The 9814-nt window shown below is 42.9% G+C and overlaps 1 pseudogene; it reads left to right on the top strand.

Moving 5' to 3' along the window:
• The first annotated feature begins 3742 nt into the window (after positions 1-3742).
• LOC114926181 (pyruvate decarboxylase 2-like) lies at positions 3743-5133 on the top strand (annotated as a pseudogene).
• The last annotated feature ends 4681 nt before the right edge of the window (positions 5134-9814 follow it).

Raw genomic sequence — 9814 nt, 5'->3', positions numbered from 1 at the left:
CCTAAACAGTATTCCTTTGTCTCGAACTTCGTGAAGAACTCCATTCTATCTCTCCCTCGTTACGAACAAAAAAGTGGGCGGGGAAAGAATAATAACTTCTATCTTCGGCCGTGCCATAGGGTTTTATCAAAAGAAAAGTATCCGATCTTCCTTGGCCTTTCACCAGGAGACAGAAGGTATCTCCCTTACTAAAAAAAGACCCTCTCTCCTCGTAGGCATGGAGATTTTTGTCTTCTCGAAAGAGAGTTCAGTCTCACTCTCTAGAACGTGCTAGTTCCACCTGATTTCCGTCCGTACTCTCAAACAAAGAAAAAAAAGGGCAAAAGAGCTCAATTACAGGGATTGAAGCTTTCAACAAATTATCCCGGGACTTAGCACAGTGGAACTTTCTCAATGGATGTGATTAAGTCATCGCTTCGCACCTCTCCTTGTCATTCGATCACACTGCTTTCCTCCACGTATCACTCGACTTTCAGTCAACCATATCTAACTCAGCGGAGCTACCGCATGTAGAAACCTAGCTACAGCTACCAAAGCAGCCGCTAAAGCCCTCTTTACCCGTTGGAATGGAAAGTAAGTAAGAAAATAAGATAAGAATCGTGTGAAATCGCGCTTTTTCATTTAACTAGTTAGTGGTGAAGTTAGAAGAGGATGGGGAAAAGGACTCTTGCTCCTTGTATTAGGCCGCCACGCCCGTATTTAAAGTTAAAGAGCTTCCTTCGGTCGCCTCTAACCTTCGTTCCTTTGATGTCGCTAAAGCCCGAGCTAAGCAAGGTCTTGGAAAGACCGAAGTCTGGAGCCAAAGCGCATCCCGGGGAAGCTTATTTGATACAAACAGTTTAGCCGCCAATAAATGATTGTCGCTATTATTACTCATAATATAATAAATAAAGTAATTTGCTGGCACTTTCATCTAGTTAAGAGAGAGCCTTTTGCCATGCCCGGTTGGGGCGAAGAGTTGGGTTGGTGATCGACTACCTCTCCTTCATATGGAGCCTCTTCTCAAGCAGCCTATACCATGATTAAATGTTTCTTAAACCCCCTATAGGGATGTTGGGGTTTAGCTCTGTTGCTCCTAGAACAGCCTTCAATATGAAATGTTAATTAGCCCGTGGCTACTTCACTCTTCAACTCGGGATGAAATCAGCAACATCAATATCTTAGTCAGTGATAAACTCTAAAAGTCTAAGCAGCCTTAGCTCATCGATTAACTCAAGCATCGGTACGCCCCTTACTCTTACTATAGTCCTGACTTACCCCAGGAGATAACAGAACTCAATAAAGATAACAATTCATCCCCGCTAAGCTTTTCACCTGATCTAAAAGGACAGAAACTACATAAGCAACCACTAAAAGGCTCTATCAGAAGAGAAGCATTAGCAGCAAAAAAAAAGAAAACAGCAATTGCCTCTTCAATCACCCGCATTAGAAGCCTTCGATCGAGTGGACTACCTTACATTAGACGCTTGGCACAGTCAGGACATCGAGTTACGGCTTCCCTCACTAAAGTAAATAGAAAACAGGTTTAGGCTCTATGCCAAGTAGATAATATAAACCCAAGTACTATAATGATATAAAAACTAAAAACTGGCAGAAACCACAGAATTCACCATGTCAATTCATTATCAGCACATTCAATTGACCTGGGCTGGGCATCCTTAGATCCGGTGTACACGCCTGTATTAAATGCTCTTCACGTAGCTGCTTTGCCACATCGCGCACTTAGCCACTCATTACATTAATGACTTCCGACTTAGCTAGCATATACTAGATTGGATTAGCATAGCACATGCTCTTAGAAAAACGGACTAATCGAGTCCGCGTAACGAAAGAAATATCCGCTTTCAATGTTAAGCCTCCCTGTCTGAATGAGCTCACTTCTTTTGACATGAGACAACCCTTCATCCATGTAATAGCTCATGGCTCTTTTCGACTCTTCTTACTTATACCCCTAAGTTATTCTGCGACGATCTAAAGCCCTGGTCATGCTTCTAAGAAGAATGGCTTTTCCTTTTCTGTCTAGCCCCAGCAGTTTACTTTCTTAAGAAAGCCTAGATCGAGTTAAGATCTATTTTCGAATTTCAGGCAAGGTAGTTACATGATTTCTTACATCAATGGCTAGTATGCTTTTGGGGCATTTGCTCTAATCGGAAGCCATTGCTTCTAGTCCTGGGGTTCTAGAGGTTGTCCAGGCATATAATAAAGGCAAATGAGAGGAGACTTGTCTTAATTTCCGAATCTAAAAAAGAAAGTAAGGATAGATACTGACAAACCTTCCTCTAGAGTACAGTATCCGTTTTGATTCCTACATCTCTTTCCTCTGTTATCTGTCATCCATTCTATTGGCCTTGGCTCTTACTTAGAAAGTCTAGAGTCTAAAACCACATTTCTGGCAGCCTATAAGATAAGTCATGGCATAGGCAAATAAAATAGGACCAATCAAGAAAGAAATTCAGTCTATCTGGAGTGGAGGAGTTCCTAAGTTCTATAAGGCGATCGGAATAGCAAGCTAATACAAAGTCAGGATCAATTAACTTACTCCCTTTAGAAAGTGAATTCACTACACTACATCTTTCGATAGCAGGAAACCATAGAAAAAGGGATTCCATGCTCTATTTATGTTGCCTTTCACTATCTTCCTTCCATAGGGAAGCTCTATTAACAGGCTAGGCTTTCCTAAATCGAACTTCAACTCGAGAAAGTAGAAAGATCATCCTAAGAAGGAAGGAGTTAGGAAAGCGTGATCCTTATCTTCACCTAGCGGTAACTCTCTACCAAGAACCTCATAACAAAAGGAAATGCAAATCCCTCACTCTGTAAGCTTTTTTTTTACGCCTAGCCCCTCCAAGGTCTCACTTTAATGAAAGTGTCCGAAAGACTGTATTGACTTTATTTGAAGTCTACATCATCTCATGTGGAAGGGCTCCGTCTTATAAAATTCCATCATCCCTTGAACTCAGTACTGAGCTTTACATAGATTCATGGATCTCCTATCTATGATAGATGTAAAGCGATAGAAAGCTTTCCCCTCCTTTATTTGAGCTTTCTGCGCTACTTCCTTTCTTTGAGACAGAGCTTCGTTGGCCCGCTCCTACAGCTACAGTGAGCTACTAGATAAAACTTCCAAACCAGATATGAATATTCAATATTCCTACTCAGGTTGATATTAGAACTGAGACTGAAGTTGCTAACAAGCGGGAAATAAGGGAATATGGAAATATTGGAATTCACTACTGAACTGTTCTTCACTCAACGCCTCTTGATTGACTTTAGAACTGAAGGAAGCCGGTAGAAAAGGAAGTGGCAGCAGTGTTTTATAGAACAGCTTTTTTGTCTAGAGATTCATCCCCTAGTCAGTGAGGAAAAGGGTCTATTGGAGAAAGAGAAGTAGGGGAGGAAGAAGGCGTATGCAAAGAGCTTTTTCTCAGCGTTCCCGTTCGGCATTCTTTCAACAAATGAAAGATTGCCCATACCCTATTGGTGGGGAGACTTCTTAGAATGGTCTCTGTACCAAGGGTGGATGAGGCAGTATCTGAAGTACCCGCACTGGTATTGTGCTGTCGCACTTGACCAAGCAGTTAGCTTGGAGGCTTTCATAGACCCTCCAGTTTATTGCCGAACATGGTACACTCCTAAAGTAGACTTGTCTACTTACTTTCTTTTAGGTTTTGTGTCATGTTTCAGGTATATGACTGGGTGGTTGAATTGTCCAGGCTTTACCTTCATCCTTGGCCGAGTCTAGTGAATCTCCTTTGGTTGGGGTTGATCACATCTTAACAGATCATCAGACCCTTATGGAACTAGCTGATGCTTCTGGTTATGCACTGGCTCTGATGCCATCAGCTAAAGGACTTGTTCCGGAGCACCAACCATCCCCACTTCATTGGAACTTACAGGGGTGCTGTGAGTACTGCTTTCTGTGCCGAAATTGTGGAATCTGCTGATGCATACTTGTTCGCCAGACCTATCTTCAATGATTACTGCTCTGTGGGGTATTCACATCTTCTCAAGAAAGACAAAGCGATCATTGTGAAGCCCGAACGAGTTGTGATTGGTAATGGCCCCGCTTTTGGGTGTGTGCTGATGAGGTATTTCCTAGGGGCGCTAGCTAAGCGACTCAAGCATAACGAAACTTCCTTCTTACGAAAACTACCACAGGATATATGTTCCTGAAGGGCCAACCATTGAAGGCTGCACCTAAGGAACCTTTGAGGGTTAATGTTCTGTTTCAACATATACAAAAAATGCTGTCTAGTGAATCCGCTGTAATTGCTGAGACAGGGTATTCATGGTTTAACTGCCAGAAGCTGAAGCTGCCAAAGAGTTGTGGGTATGAGTTCCAAATGCAATATGGATCAATCGGATGGTCTGTTGGTGCAACACTTGGTTATGCACTGGCTTTTCCTGAGAAGCGAGTGATTGCTTGCATAGGCGCTGGAAGTTTCCAGGTGAATGCTCGGGATGTATCCACAATGCTGCGATGTGGACAGAGGAATTGAAAATCCTGATAAACAATGGTGGATACACCATGGAAGTTGAAATCAATCCATGATGGGCCATACAATGTGATCAAGAACTGGAATTACACTGGGTTGGTTGACGCAATCCACAACGGGGAAGGCAAATGCTGGACTGCCAAGGTGTTCTGTGAAGAGGAGCGAAATTGAAGCAATTGAAACTGCAACAGGACCTAAGAAGGACTGCTTCTGCTTCATTGAGGTGATAGTTCAATACGAGCAAAGAGTTGCTTGAATGGGGCTAAAGGGTCTCTGCTGCTAATAGCCGTCCTCCCAATCCTCAGTAAACTTGCACCATTTAACCCACAACTTGAAAAGCTTGTAGCTAGGCTAGGGTAATGCTAGTTCTTTTCACCGACGGAACAGGTATAGCTTTGATCGAAGGAGAAGGAAGGGAGCGATGGAATTGAGGAAATTCAGCATCAGGATCGGTTGGATTGATTGGGATACGGGCGAAGCTACCGGGCAAGGAAGCCTTGCTTCAGCTTTCAAGCTTCACCTCCATTCTCACGAGTTGGATCCGAGACCTCTTGCTTGAGGATTAAGCTCACTCCCTTTTATTCTAATCCTGAGGGTTCCTACTCTTCTTAGACAGCTACTTACTTAGGGCTTCTCATTACCTGGGGAGATCTTTCTTTCTATGATAGAGAGAAGAGCGAGGTACTGTGACCTTTTCTTTGCTTTCCTTACAGACAGGGAATACTAATGATATCGCCAGTGTAATAGAATTTTCCCTATCCGTCGACTCACTTGCAACTATATTAAAAACAAAAGCAGTGGCGAAGGGCTTTAGGTCTCGAGCGAAGCGAGAGGAAAGACTTTTAGGGTACCCTACATCCCTCCCCCTTGTTCTCAGTTACTCATCAAATGGTACTCAGTTAAATATAAGGCCCGGTTAGTGGCTAAGGGCTACACCCAGAAGTACGGTGAAGACTATGATGAGACATTCGCACCGGTAGAAAAGATTAATACCTTTCGAATACTGCTCCCCCTAGCTGTGAATTGAAGCTGGCCTCTAATGCAGCCAGATGTTCTGAATGCTTTTCTCAACGGAGACCTGGAGAAGGAAGTGTATATGGATCTGCCACCTGGAGCTGGATATGAATCCATGAGTGGAAATCTAGTTTGTAAGCTGCGAAAGTCATTGTACGGGCTGAAGCAATCTCTACGTGTCTGGTTTGGCAAGCTGACAGCAACAATGAAGCTGTTTGGTTATAAACAATTCCAACGGCGGTGATTGTTCATAAAAAGAAGAAATGAATAAGAATCCACCAAGGGAGAGAGAAAGTTAGTGAGAGAAGCTCTCGAGTGCCTCTGAAACCAACGACCACTCCTATGAAAGAACAGAGTACGGTGAATGAGGAGAATACAAGTGAGAACAGTCAAGAGAAAACTAAGGCAGCAGAACATAAAGCCCAGGGTAAGCCAACGCAAATCTCATATCGTGCTTCACTTCTGGGGCATGAACCAATGGAAGTTGACAAAGACTTCAACTGGTTGGAAGAAGAGAAGGCTATGGCTCCAGTATATACAGAGAAACTAAAGAAAAGAATAGAGAAGCAGCCCAGAATTGATATTCCAGATGAAAGATGGAAGCAAATATGCCTAGGATGCCATTGTCATTAAACCACTAGGTAGACGATTCTATCTTTATGAGCTGAAAGATAGACGATTATGGCTTTGGGGTGCACCAGATTTCGAGCTTATGGATCTTCCTTTAAACTACTATGTTATTATGTTATTAGAACAGAGGAAAAACAACTGCGTCAAAAGATACTTAACGATGGTCCATGGGTTGTTGCTGGGCACTGTATTGCTACTCAGAGATGGAGTCCAAATTGGAATCCCTACAATAACAAGCTCACGAAGATTGCCCTTGGGATTAGAGTACCCATACTTCCAATGCATTGCTACACTACACCACACCGTAGATTTTCTGATGGAAGTGGGTAACTTGATAGGTTTCTGTCTCACTCTTAGTACTCATTCAGTACTTCATATAAGGTATATTGTTCGGTAACTGTCTTATCTCATTCTGTATCCTTGCTTGTTCACTGCACTCTCCTAAGGGTTTAATTAAGACAGTTTTATCCTTCCGTTCGTGCGCCCTCCCTGTCTGAATGAGCTCACTTCACTCTAAAAATAAAATGTATAATGTAAGCAGGTCTGCAACTTTCTTTTCTTTTTTGCCGGAAATAGAAATGGGTCGAACCCTCATTGCTGTACCATCTTGTCTAGTGAGAAGCAATTTCGAGCACCTACATAACCTACCACTCCAACTCAACAAGAAGATAGGTATCAGACCATATGTAGTTCATCCGGACATTTTTACCCAAGTTAATCAAGAAAGAGCGCACCGCAGAAAGATTCTAACCACCACTGGAACTTGGATGAAGAAGTTCAAGAGGCATCCTCCATTCATATCGATTTATGGAAAACCATATCATTCATCAAGAAAGAAAGATTTTTCCAAGAGGGTCCCCTATGAGATAGGGGTCTTGATTCCCATTAGTCGGGTCCTCACTCCTCCTCTAAAGCCCTGCCCCCTCCTTAACTTAAGGAACCCCCCCAAAAAAAATATTCTATTAGAAAGGAAATCTGTGGATGTTGTTGTTATAAAGGCTTCCCAATCCTCTCAGAATTGTAGAAAGATAGGGGATGGGGGTTCCATAGGAAGAAAGTGTGGGAGTAGGCTTTGGTAGGCATCACTAGATGGATAATCAACTAGAAAAGCCGATAGCACAAACTTAACATCAGAATCGATGGGCGTATAATGAAGCGAACGCAACATGTGCGTCGCCTTTACGACAAGGAGATTTTCTAGTGAAATTAGGCGGTCAACTGCTCGTTGGTCTTCCCCGGAAAGACTTCCAACCAGAGGAAAGATTGGTTGATAGGGTTCCTCTGGTGGTTCGAGCGGTCGGTTCAAATCGGGGAGCAAGGGCTCATTCAAGTCTGGCAGCATGGGGGGCCTGGGAGCCCCATTTCCCACTATCTACTAAAAGAGCGATTGAGAATCTCGATAACCTTTCTTATTTTTTGATTCTTCCTTGGCCGTGTGGAACATGGATTAGCATTATGTCATTCCTACAAGTGATCTTCCATCCAGGATTGGAAGAAGAAGCGCCATATGAGGACTTCGAGATCAAATAGAATATGTTTCTTTCCATTCCTCGTGAGCCACTTATTTCTCCGACACAAGAGATATAAGTTATTTTCCTCCTTTTTCCCTTTAAGTCGACGGCGTTACACCATTGGGATACTTCGAATAAACTAGAGTACATATAGGATCCACCGGTGCTAAAACCTTTTCTCAAGATATCTTCCAAACAGTTGGGGTCGTTGCTCCGGATTTTGTTCCCCTGGTTTGAAACCTGTTGGTTCCGTTGTTTTAGAATTATGCTGATCCTAAGTACTCCATCTCTATCATTGCACATGGGAATATAGAAAGTAAAGAGGAAAAGGCAGAACCAGAAGAATTGTGTGAAATAAGTGAATTGATCCAGTTGAGGCATGATTGATTCAGACAAAAGAAATTCCCTCCATACAGACTGAACCAGGTATGGTTAAAAGCAAGCCTGCAGGACTAGTGTTTTGACTATAGAGAGTTGTGGTTGGTTGTTGACCAACAGAAAGCATGGGAAAAAGACCAAAGATGAAGGACTCCATTTTATGCTTCTTCTTCAGCTTTACTAGTTAGTGGAGGCAAAGGATTACCGGCTTCGCGAGACCTTTTCGATCTACTCATGGCGTAGCTCTATACGGGTCCTTGCTTTCTCGATCAACTAACTTCGTGCTGAAGAAAGACGGTCCTCGAGATTCTTGTATTGTACCTTTTGTTGGGTACACTTAACACCAACCCAATCGAGATAAGTCGAAAGTAGAACGAAACTCGATCAATCCATGAACTAGAAACTTATCCACCCTCTCTCTGCTAAGAGCAGCTTTCTTCTCTTACGCTAAACTCTTTTTTGCTATTTTGCCTTGCCAGCCCTTTTACTCGGTCTTCAGCCTTAAGTCTATCCAGCCTTTTGCAATTGAATCAGCTCTTGGCCTATCTGCTCTTACTCTTCGAGTAGCTATACTGAGATACATGTCCGCTGTTGATGGTCTTTTCCACGTAACCGCAGTTGGTCTTATATCCATTGTTCAAATAGCCGTAAGCGGGTTCAGGAAATGTTTCTGAATCGGTTGTTACAGAATGCGCTGTAGGACCCCTATTAAGTTAAGGGAAGAGAAGTGGGCTAATCCCCAGGTTCGGAGGTCTTGTTTGCAAGTGGAATCAGAAGGTTAGGGGGTGTGCACAGTTAAGAAGAAGAAGTAGTTTTGTTTTCAAGTTAATCAGATTTTTCCTATAATAAGAAGGGGATTGAAGGACAGATGATATGAATTTGTTTCAAAATCCCTGATCTGACTCTAAAATAGGCCTTGGTTAGACTGACTTTGAACTAAGCCTTATTTTGAACCACTAAGAGTCGTCCAGGAAAGGAGCTTCAGCTATGCCAAGAGAGGATTGCTTTGATTCGGCAGGTTCCCTTTTTCCTTAAGAGGAAAGCAAAGCCTATTCTGATTTACTTTTTAACTCGGGATTCTTTTTAGCATAAAGCCAACCCTCACATGCTGGGGGTTCGATAACCCGGTATTCTTCCTCCTCATGGACAAAATTGGATGCTTAAGCCAATAAGGTTGCACCTCTGTCCACCCTCTTTTTTTACTATGCATACGGATCTGGGGTAGTGCTAACTAATCGAAAATCTTGTTAGAACTCTTCTCTTTCTTGGACGAGAGCCATATTAAGTTAAAAGCAAAAGCAAAATTATTTTGATTGATTACAGACATCGAATAGACAATCTTTTAGACTATTTTGAAACTATATAATCAAATCAGTAGAAAGGCAGAAGAAATGCACCGGTTTCTAATTTAAGAAGAGCTGAAAAAAGTCTTGAAGTAAGTTCTGTCGTCCTACTCGTTCTCTTGTGGGTATGACGAGCGGCTGCGGGGAACTCCGCGAGGGCGATAGGCCCACAGCACCTTATATGCAAGGTTCTTAGCTCATCCCGTAGCCAAAAAAACCAAAAGATGGAAAACAGGGGAATGGCCGGTTATGGAAGGAAAACCCCTTTACCCCCAGCTTCCAGGGCCATCAGGGCGGGAAGGAATGCCAGAAGCAAACGATTCCGCCGCACTGTGTAAGCAAGCAGACAGGCAGGGCAAGAAAGCTAGATCCACAAAGGGCCAGTTCTCCCAAGATGCGGTCAAGCACCCTCTTTCAGTTACATGCCATTTTTCATGTAAAA

Source organism: Arachis hypogaea, unplaced genomic scaffold (assembly GCF_003086295.3).
Source record: "Arachis hypogaea cultivar Tifrunner unplaced genomic scaffold, arahy.Tifrunner.gnm2.J5K5 arahy.Tifrunner.gnm2.scaffold_22, whole genome shotgun sequence".
In the NCBI taxonomy this organism is placed as follows: domain Eukaryota; kingdom Viridiplantae; phylum Streptophyta; class Magnoliopsida; order Fabales; family Fabaceae; genus Arachis; species Arachis hypogaea.
The sequence above is the reverse complement of the archived record's forward strand: the minus strand, read 5'-3'. Positions and strand labels throughout refer to the sequence as shown.